General features: G+C 53.1%; 1 protein-coding gene across 3 annotated transcripts in view; it reads right to left on the bottom strand.

The window, feature by feature from the left end:
* PACS2 (phosphofurin acidic cluster sorting protein 2) overlaps positions 1-11,082 on the bottom strand; it is an 85,887-nt gene that overhangs the window by 50,480 nt on the left and 24,325 nt on the right. The window lies entirely within an intron of this gene.

Here is an 11,082-nt window from a genome sequence, read left to right as displayed (position 1 = left end):
GGCGACGAGGGGGGCCCGTCACCCCAGGGGACGATGACGAGGGGGGCCCCGTCACCCCAGGGGACGGCGACGAGGGGGGCCCGTCACCCCAGGGGACGATGACGAGGGGGGCCCCGTCACCCCAGGGGACGGCGACGAGGGGGGCCCGTCACCCCAGGGGACGATGACGAGGGGGGCCCCGTCACCCCAGGGGACGGCGACGAGGGGGGCCCCGTCACCACAGGGGACGGTGACGAGGGTGACGAGTGTGGGCCTGTGGACAGGCAGGTAGGAGGGATGATGGGCCACAAAGAGAAGATCTGAGAGTCCTGAGAAAGCTCCCAGCTGTGAGAGCACAGGCCTCCCCTCTCCCACGGCCCTATCCAGCCCCAGGCTCAGCCTCCCCCAGTCCTGCCCACCCCAGGCCCCCCTGCCCATGGCTGGGATACGCTTTCCCCCAACCTTCCTTCTGTTCATTTCACCTCCACCATTCTGTCCTGAGGCCACAGGAGTCCCGGAGACGCCAGGGACAGTCTGAAGGACACACCCACAGTGACCAGGGCTCTGTCCCTGGGGAGTGGAAGGGTGTAGACCCAACCCTCCACTCTGCCTACTGGTGCCCCGTGTGAACATGCATCTCCCCAGGGCATCTGCCGTACACATGCCAGGGCCCCACATCCATCCAGTAAAGATACCCAAACCACCACCCCCTGCCTGAAGGTGTGTGGGTGCAACGCCCGCACTGGCAAGCTTTCCAGAAACTTTGGCACAGCTCTCTTTGAAGCCTGGCTCATTTTTCTTCTTGCTCAGGACAGCGGAAGGGCGAAGGCACCACCGTCCAGACAGGGGTGGCATTGCCTGCCCCGCCTGGCTTCAGGTTCCAAGACCAACAAGCTCTGAGTGGCTGTGTCTGTGCTGAGGACACTTTCCCTTGGGGACATCTGGACTTGTGGCACCCACCTCCTGGGCTGGTGCTTGGCCCTCAAAGTATGAATGTAAAACACCAGAACAGGCACCAGACACAGCTAGGCCATGGAACGCAGCCACCCACAGTGGCTGCCACGTGCTTCCATCTCCACCCCCAGGCATCGGGTGTGGACATGGCGGTGGGAAGGCAGGCCCTTCTGGCACACATCCCTGCACCCAGCAGCGGAAGCACTGGCTGGATACAGCCTGTGTATGACTGCCTGGGCGGCCCCAGGACGTCACGGGGCTTCCTGAGCACCTGTCAACCCGTTTGTAAAATGGGGACCACGGAGACCCCACTCCCATCCTGGCTGCTCAGGTGATGATGGCGATACCGTCTACACTCCACTGAGCTGAGAGAAGTCAAGGGGCAGACACCAGAGCTCCCTGGGTGGGACGCGCCTGACTCGATAGCAGGGCAGCAGGTGGCAGGTGCAATGGGGACGGCGGACGGTGGGCAGTGGGGGAGCCATGCAGGTGGGGGTGGGGAAGACATGCGGGCAGGCGGTGGGGGAGCCGTGCAGGCAGTGGGGAGCAGTGGTGCGGGCAGGGGTAAGGGAGCCGTGCAGGCAGGGCCACGGGGTGCTCTCCGCAGACAGAGCTGCAGACGCAAGCAGGGCCTGACGGCCACCAAAGTCACCAGCCGGGCTGTGTGATTCTGCATGGGACCAAGTCATGCACAGGGCGGCCTGTTCCAAACAAGATCGGGTCAGTGTAGCGCACAGAGCACAGGACTGACCCAGAAACGAGTCTGCTTTCCAACACCGGGAGACGGACCTACCCAGGTCAGATGTTTTATTTTTCTGAGTCCCAAGTTAGATGTTTTTAAGTCCAGCTTTTTGGGTAAGCAGGCATGGAGCTTAAACAATGAGCGTGAAGAGCCTGTCTACTACAGACAGCGCTGTCAGAGTCCTTCAAGTCATTTTCGAGCTGCGGTCAGACCGTCCACTGTCGCCCGTCAGTGTCTGTGCGCACAAGGTGTACTCCGAGGCCACCGGTGAGCTTTAAAGTCATTCTCATACTCAGTATATCACAAAATAAGTCAGGCATTAAGTCAGTCTCCTGGGACTTGGCAGAGGCACTGAACGGCCTGGCCTGAGGGGGCACTCCTGCAGCAGGGACCCTCGCCCTGGCTCCACCCCACTCCATTGGGGCTGCCCAGATTCCCATAGACTCTCTCTTACTGAACAAAATGCAAGAGGAAAAAAGAGAGAGGAGACAGACTAAGCGAGAGGTGATATGAACCAAGACAGACCATTTGCTGGGTCACACCACAAATCCTTCACAAACTCAAAAGAACTGATACCATGCAAAGAACACATTCTCTGACCAAAATGGCGTTAGACTAGCGATCTATCACAGAAAGATGGTGGGGAAATTCACCACTGCTTGGGAAACTGAAAAACATGGCCCTCAATAGCCTATGGATCAAAGCAAGTCTCAAAGGAAATCAGAGAACACTCTGAATGGCATGGAAATGAAAACGTAGCATGTCAAATCTGCCAGGTGCAGCTAAAGCAGTGCTGAAAGGAGAATTTATAGCATTAAGTGCTTATGTCAGAAAAGAAAAAAGATTCAAATACACAATCTAAAGATTCCTTTTTTTTTTTTTTCCTAAGACGGAGTCTCGCTCTGCCGCCCAGGCTGGAGTGCAGTGGCACGATCTCGGCTCACTACAAGCTCCACCTTCCGGGTTCACGCCATTCTCCTGCCTCAGCCTCCTGAGTAGCTGGGACTACAGGCACCCACCACCATGCCTGGCTAATTTTTTGTATTTTTAGTAGAGACGGGGTTTCACCATGTTAGCCAGGATGGTCTCAATCTCCTGACCTTGTGATCCACCCGCCTCGGCCTCCCAAAGTGCTGAGATTACAGGCGTGAGCCACCGCGCTTGGCCAGATTCCATCTTTTTTGAGATGGAGTCTCGCTGTGTCTCCATCTCCAGGCTGGAGTGCAGTGGCACGATCTCAGCTCACTGCAACCTCCACCTCCCAGTTTCAAGCGATTACAGGCATGTACTACCATGCCCAGCTAATTTTTTATATTTTTGGTAGAGACAGGATTTCACCATGTTGGCCAGGCTGGTCTCGAACTCCTGACCTCAGGTGATCCACCCACCTCAGCCTCCCAAAGTGCTGGGATTACTGAGCCACTGCACCCAGCCCTAAGGTTCCATCTTAAGAAACTAGAAGAGCATATTAAACCCCAAGTAAGCAAAAGGAAGGACATTATAATGATAAAGAGGAACAACTAAACTGAAAATAGATAAACAATTAATAAAATAAAACCATGCTAGTTCTTTGGGAAGATGAATAAAATTCATAATACCTCTACCCAAACAAAGAAGAAAGTAGACAAAAGTTGCCATTATCAGAAGTACAAGAAGGAAAGAACGATAGACCTTACAGACTACTGGAAAATACTATGAACAACTTCATGAATAAAAATTTGACTACTTTGATAAAATGTACCAGTTTTCATTTCCCTAGAAAGCCACAAACTACTAAAACTCACCATGATGAAACAGATAGCTGGTATACTCCTATACCTATTAAATAAATTCAATTAATAGTTTAAAAATTTCTGGGCTGGGCGCAGTGGCTCACACCTGTAATCCCAGCACTTTAGGAGGCCAAGATGGGCGGATCACTTGAGGTCAGGAGTTCGAGACCAGCCTGGCCAACATGGTGAAACCCCGTCTCTACTAAAAATACAAAATTAGACAGGCATGGTGGCGCATGCCTGTAATCCTAACTACTCAGGAGGCAGAGGCAGGAGAATCGCTTGAACCGGGGAGGCAGAGGTTGTAGTGAGCCGAGACTGTACCACTGCACTCCAGTTTGGGGGACAGAGTAAGACTCTGTCTCAAAAATAAATAAATTAATTAATAATTAATTAAATCTTCCAAAAAAAAAAAAAAAAACAAACCTCCAGGCAAATTCAACCGTATATTAAAAGTAGAGGCAGGGCAGGGTGGCTCATGCCTGTAATCCCAGCACTTTGGGAAGCTGAGGTGGGTGGATCACTTGAGCCCAGGAGTTTGAGATCAGCCAGGGTACACAGGGAGACCCTGTCTCTACAAAAAATACAAAAATTAGCCAAGTACGGCAGCACACATCTGCAGTCTCAGCTACAGGTTGTCCAGGCCTGGTCTCGAACTCCTGGCCTCGAGTGATCTGCCCACCTCGGCCTCCCAAAGTGCTGGGATTACAGGTATGAGCCACCACGCTCGGCCGCAGATCACATATTTGACAAAAATTTTATCCAGAATATGTAAATATATGAACTCTCAGAACTCAACAATATGAAAACAAACAACCTAATAAAAAGTGAGAAAATTAGTGGGCATGGTCACGGGCGCCTGTAATCCCAGCTACTCCAGAGGCTGAGGCAGGAGAATTGCTTGAACCAGGGAGGTGAAGGTTGCAGTGAGCTGAGGCCGCGCCACTGCACTATAGCCTGGTTGACAGAGCAAGACTCCAACTCATAAAAAAAAAAAGTAAGCAAAATATTTGAACAGACGTTTCACCAGAAAAGATACATTGATAGCAAATAAACACATGAAAAGATGCTCAAAACTATTAGTTATTGCAGAAACGCAAATTAAAACCAAAGGAGATACCAACTACACCTATTAGAATGGCTTAAAACACACAAAAGATAAAAAAGCTAATACCAAGTGCTGGCGAGGAGGCAAAACCACGGGGACTTCTACACACGCTGAACGTGCAGAATGCCACACAGCAGTCACTGGAAAGCCGTCTGGCAGCTTCTTACAAAGTGAAACACACAGGACCCAGCAATCCTACCCCTTGGAACTGGGCCAAGGGAAATAAAAGCGTGCGTCCCTACAAAGATCTGTAATGCAGAGATCTCTAACAGCAGTTCTATTCATAACTGCCACCCACTGCAAACCCAGATGTCCTTCACGCAAAGACAAGGACATTATGGCACACCGTGCAACGGAATACGACTCAGCAACAACTAGGAATGGATCATTGACACACAGTAGGATGGATCTCAAAGGCATCGTGCTGAGTGAGAGACGCCCGTGTCGAGAGCTCACACACCATTTTTGTCCATCTCTATGGCACTCTGGAAAAGGCAGAGCTGGAGGGACAAGGCCTGGTCAGTAGGGTGGGTGGCTGCTGGGGACTGGGTGGCTGCTGGGGACTGTTCTGGGTGGACTGCCCAGTGTTCTGTGCCTGGTTGTGTGGTGGATGTTAAGCTCAGAGCTGCATATGAAAAAAGGCGCGAGGGGTGAACCTTTACCATAACAATACTGTCTTTTTTTTCTTTTTTAGACAGAGTCTTGCTCTGTTGCCCAGGCTGGAGTGCAGTGGTGCAATCTTGGCTCACTGCAGCCTCTGCCTCCCGGGTTCAAGCAATTCACCTACCTCAGCCTTCTGAGTAGCTGGGACTACAGGCGTGCACCACCACGCCCAGCTAATTTTTTGTATTTTTACTAGAGACAGGGTTTCACCATGTCGGCCAGGCTGGTTTTGAACTCCTGATCTCAAGTGATCTACCCACCTCGGCCTCCCAAAGTGCTAGGATTCCAGGCATGAGCCACTGCACCTGGTCTGCCAGATGATACCTTCAAAGTTTTTGTTTTATTAAAGACTGCCACAAGACACATATCGACCAATTGCAAACAAGAAGCTCTACTGTGGCTGGGCACAATCACACATGTAATCCCAGCACTTTGGGAAGCCAAGACAGGTAGATCACTTGAGGCCAGGAGTTCGAGACCAGCCTGGCCAACATGGTGAAATCCTGTCTCTATAAAAAAATACAAAAATTAGCTGAACGTGGTGGGGTGCACCTGCAGTCCCAGCTACTTGGGAGGCTGAGGTGGGAGGATCACCTGAGCCCAGGAGTTGGAGGCTGCAGTGAGCTGTGATCACACCACTGCACTCCAGCCTGGGTGACAGGGGACCCTGTCACACACACACATACACACACACACAGAGGCAGCAGCCTGGATCCTGCTGTGGGTGAACTCATTGTAAACAAACAAACAAATCCATGAGAGGTATTTGGGGGCAGTGGGCAGGGTACTGCAAGACTTCCCTTCCTCACCACTCAGGCTTCCACATCTTTGTGCCTAGAAGCTCACACTCCTTACATTTGTTTGACCAGCGCTCACCATCTATGCAGCACAGCCCAGTGCCCCCACCCCAAGACTCCTGTCACAAAAACAGCAGGCTATGGCTCCCCATCCCTAGGGAGGGGCTTCTCTCTGCACACTTGGAAGGAGAAAGTCGCAGCTCATGGTCCTGCAGTAGACAGACCTTGCCCAAGGGGGACGTGGTTGCCCCTCTCAGGCCTGTCTCTGCTGTCACTACACACAGCTACAGCCACCGTGCAAACACTGAAAGAATAAAAAGCTCCAGCCTGGGCAACATGGCAAGACTCTGTCTCTAAAACATAAATAAATAAAATAAGGAATAAAAAGAATCATTTGCATTCAGAAACTGTGCAGATAAACAAAACATGTTATTTGCTTATTATCCACTGTTGGTTCTGAGAGTGAGGCCTAAAGGTTTGCCTAGGCCAGGTGCACCACACTTGGCCCTGAGAAAATCGTAACAAAGACACCAGAAAACCTACAGAGGACGATTCATCACCCGCCTGCCACTGTGTTCAGGACACCTTGCAGCTGTAATAGATTCATCAGCAACGAAAGTAGAGCAAGGCCGGGCGCGGTGGCTCAAGCCTGTAATCCCAGCACTTTGGGAGGCCGAGACGGGCGGATCACAAGGTCAGGAGATCGAGACCATCCTGGCTAACACAGTGAAACCCCGTCTCTACTAAAAATACAAAAACTTAGCCGGGCGAGGTGGCAGGCGCCTGTAGTCCCAGCTACTCGGGAGGCTGAGGCAGGAGAATGGCGTGAACCCGGGAGGCGGAGCTTGCAGTGAGCTGAGATCCGGCCACTGCACTCCAGCCTGGGTGACAGCGCGAGACTCCGTCTCAAAAAAAAAAAAAAAAAAAAAAAAAAAAAGAAAGTAGAGCAAAGCATATTTTAAAAACAACGCAATATAAAACAAAATCACAGTGACAGGTGGAAACTCAGTGCTCACATCCGAGACAACGTTTGAATACCCGCAGTGTTCTCTCTTTCCTCTTCTACTGTGTCTGCTCGAACTAGGAGAATGAAAGAGCCAACACGAATCCGAATCCTAGAGAAGAGAGGCTCCTGCTTTGTTTTCTGACAGAGAGAAGCGAGAGGCACACAGGAAAAGTTCAGATACACAAAACCCACTGGCCTCCAACAAGAATGAGCAAATGTTCTCCACACTTGGGATCTGTTTAAAGAAATAAAGGGGCCTGACCACAGAAACGCACTGTGTGCTCTCCACACCAGCCCTGTTTCTTCCCCTCTGCAGGCACTGCAGGCCTCAGGAGCGTGTGTCTCTATGCATGGCCGAGACGGCCAGCCGTCTCCAAGCTCCGTTCTCCAGCCCCCTGCCCCTTGGTAGCGAGCCTCCCCAAGCTAGCTGGGTGACGGCTGCCCGGCCAGAGAGAAGGCAAGGGTGCTGAGCAAGCAGCCCCGCCAGGGACCCTGAGCAGAGGCAGCAGGCTCACCCAGGGCAGCAGGCTCTGCCCGCTCCTTTCACCCTGGCTGCAAGGGCAGGTCCCAGGCAGCCACCACGGACCCAGAGGCAGAAGCCAAGCCAAAGACAGATGTCCCTGGCCAGCCCTGGACCACGGACACCTGCCACTCCACAGGCGGCAGGAAGCACCAGCTCAGCCAGCCCTTCATTCCTGGCTCTGGTGCAGAAAAGTCACCTGTGCTCTAGACCAGAGGTCCCTAAGCCCCAGGACGGGTTCCTGGCCTGTCAGGAACTGGCCGCACAGCAGGAGATGAGCACCGGGGAGCGAGCATCCCCACCTGAGCTCCGCCTCCTGTCAGTCGGTGGGGCATCAGGTGTCACAGGAGAACCCTGCTGGAACTGTACATGAGAGGGATCTAGGCCGCACACTCCTACGAGAATCCGATGCCTCATGATTGGCGGTGGGACCGTTTCACTGGAAACCATTCCCATCACCGTCTGTGGAAAACTCTTCCACAAAACCAGTCCCTGGTGGCAAAAATGGGGACCGCTGCTTTAACCCATCCCACTCCCCGCTTTGTTCCTTCCTCTTTTTCACAATGAGATTATTCATCCATTTGGAGTTGTTGTGTGTGTGTTGTGAGTGATTGCATTTTATTTCCTACATGAATGTTCAATTATCACCAAACCATTTCCCTAAAAGCATATCCTTTCCTCATGGATGAATGAGGCCATTTCTGAAGCACACTATGATCGTGTTTCTGCTGGTACATTCCATAGTCACTGTTTACACTTCTGCCAATTCCGTATTGTTTTAACTAGCATAACTAATTTAAATAAATTTGTATCTGCTAAGGGTAATTACTCCTTCTTAGCCAGACGCAGTGGCTCACACTTGTAATCTCAACACTTTGGGAGGCCAAGGTGGGTGGATCACCTGAGCCCAGGAGTTCAAGACCAGCCTGGGCAACATGGTGAAACCCCATCCCTACAAAAAATACAAAAATTGGCTGGATGTGGTGGTTCATGCCTGTAATCCTGGGACTTTGGGATCCTGAGGCGGGCGGATCACCTGAGGTCAGGAGTTTGAAACCAGCCTGGCCTACATGGTGAAACCCCTCTCTACTAAAAATACAAAATTAGCCGGGCGTGTTTGCTACTTTATTAAGCTTTTCCAATCAGCTTCTGGCTTTTGTTAATATTCAGTTAAGACTTGTTCTTTGTTATCTCCATTCCTTTTTTTTTTTTTAATAGAGACAGAATCTTGCTGTGTCACCCAGGCTAGAGTGCAGTGGTGCAATCACAGCTCATGGCAGCCTTGAACCCCTGTGCTCAGGAGATCCTCTCCCTTTGGCCTCCCAAAGTGCTAGGATTATAGGCATGAGCCACCACACCTGGCCCTGCTGGTCTGTTCTTCTTCTTCTTTTTTCTTTGGAGATGGAGTTTTGCTCTTGTTGCCCAGGCTGGAGTGCAGTGGCACGATCCTGGCTCACTGCAACCTCTGCTTCCCGGGTTCAAGCCATTCTTCTGCCTCAGCCTCCCAAGTAGCTAGGACTACAGGTTCACACCACCACACCCGGCTAATTTTTGTATTTTCAGTAGAGATAGGGTTTTCCCATGTTGGCCAGGCTGGTCTCGAACTCCTGACCTCAAGTGGTCCCCCAACCTTGGCCTCCCACAGTGCTAGGGTTACAAGCATGAGCCACCACACCCAGCCCTGCTGGTCTTTTCGAAGCACCTGGTCTCGCTCTATGAGTGGCAGTGGAACAGCATCCTCCACTTTCCATCTTTGGCAGTATTCAATTAGCTACAGGAACCACCATAAACGTCAACGGGCCAAAGTGACAGCCACGGGTCCCCAGGAACTTGCAGAGCAGGGGCTGAGGAGCACCTCTGAAGTCAGCCTGGGTTGGTCAACAAAGTCACAGAGGTGCCCTCGGCCCCGACGCCTGGACACCTGCAGTCAGCTGAAGGCAGGAGTGAGCACCTCTGGTTGTGGGGCCAGGCTCAGAGAGGAGAGCAGGTGGGCGGGTGGAAGGAGGGGAGAGAGTAGGAAGACAGGGAGGCAGGAGGGAGGAAGAAGAGCGGGGAGATGGCACAATGAAGCCAGGGAATTCCAAGGGCCTTCAACAGACACCAGGACCTCTGCTGGCGCCACTCTAGAGCTGTCCTTTCCTGGTGGATGCCTGGGGACCCAGTGGCATGGGGCACTGCTAGGCCTGGGCACCCAAAGTCAGGGGTCAGTCATGCAGGAGGTCACAGGCACATGGTCACGGTCAGGGTGGATGGACACCTGGCCCTGGGGCAGATGAGCTGGGAATGGGAGGTGAGGGTGGGCAGGGCACCTCCCTCCAGGGTCACTCTGAAAACCCAGCAAGGGTCACACTGGCCCTGGAGGACCCAGAATCCTGCACGGCCCCCAGGGGCCTGGGGTGAGCGAGCTGTGGCAGGTCAATAGGTCAGGGGAGGCCCAAGGGACAAGGTGGGAAAGGAGAGACAGCAAAGGACAAACACCCCTGGGAATGCCCCATCCCTGCCCCCCTCGGCAGGGACTTCCGGGAGAAGGCAGGCACCATAGCCCAGCACCCCAGTTTTTACGAGTTACAGAACAAGTGACATTTCAGGAAGGTCAGAGAAACCTGACTCAGCAGAAAGTGCCCATGTGCGTGCCCTGCAAGGCATTTCCACGTCAGCTGGAAGGAGAGCAGCCCACACTCTCCAGGGCTGAGCAGAGCCCCGGTTCCACGCAGCCCACAGCAGGCAGAAGGGGCGGCTGGAAGTCCTCCGCGGGTCACTCCCCCTCCTCCTCCAGGAAACCGGGGCCAGCGCCAGGCCCCAGTCCAAGAACAGACCCCTCAGCCACCAGCCTGAGACGGGGGCAGGGCAGGCCCTCTGTGGGCGAGGAGGCCAGAGACAGCGCAGCCCAGCAGTATGCGCTCTGGGAGACCGAAAGCCCCACCCACCCACTTCTGCGTGTGATGCACACCAGAGACTGGAGGTGGCCCTGCTGCCCCTGGCGGTGCACGTGTCGGGGCTGAGGCAGGCACCTGCGTCCCTATGTCCCAACGGAGCAAGGGTGGGTACCCCTTCAAACCACTGACTTCTGGAAGCCTGAGCTAGGACTCTGCATCAGGCCCCCCAGTTTTGTTCAGAGGCACAGAGACCCTGGCCCAGGGGTGGGACAGGCTCTCAGGGGCAGGTCTGGAGAGGCTCCCATCTCAGGGGCTCAGGGGGGTCCTGGGATTTGGAGACTACTTCCCACTTTGAACAGAAATCCAAAAGGCGAGAGGCCTGAGCTCCTCCCAGGGTTGCCACCCAAGCCCAGCTAGGCATAGCAACGGGCTCAGCCAGCCCCAACTTGGAGATGAACACTGGTGCACCCCCTGGCTTTGGGATTTAACTGTTTTTTTTCTGGTAGGAAGGTAAACGGCGACAGCCTTATTTTGGAGAACAGCTTGACGATGTCTATTTCTCTTTTTTATTGTGGTAAATATATATAACGTAAAACTTGCCATTTGAACCATTTTTCAGCGTACAGGTCAGTGGCACTAAGTGCGTGGACGCCGTCGTGCAGCCC

This window comes from Theropithecus gelada, chromosome 7b, assembly GCF_003255815.1.
Source record: "Theropithecus gelada isolate Dixy chromosome 7b, Tgel_1.0, whole genome shotgun sequence".
Taxonomy (NCBI): domain Eukaryota; kingdom Metazoa; phylum Chordata; class Mammalia; order Primates; family Cercopithecidae; genus Theropithecus; species Theropithecus gelada.
The sequence above is the reverse complement of the archived record's forward strand: the minus strand, read 5'-3'. Positions and strand labels throughout refer to the sequence as shown.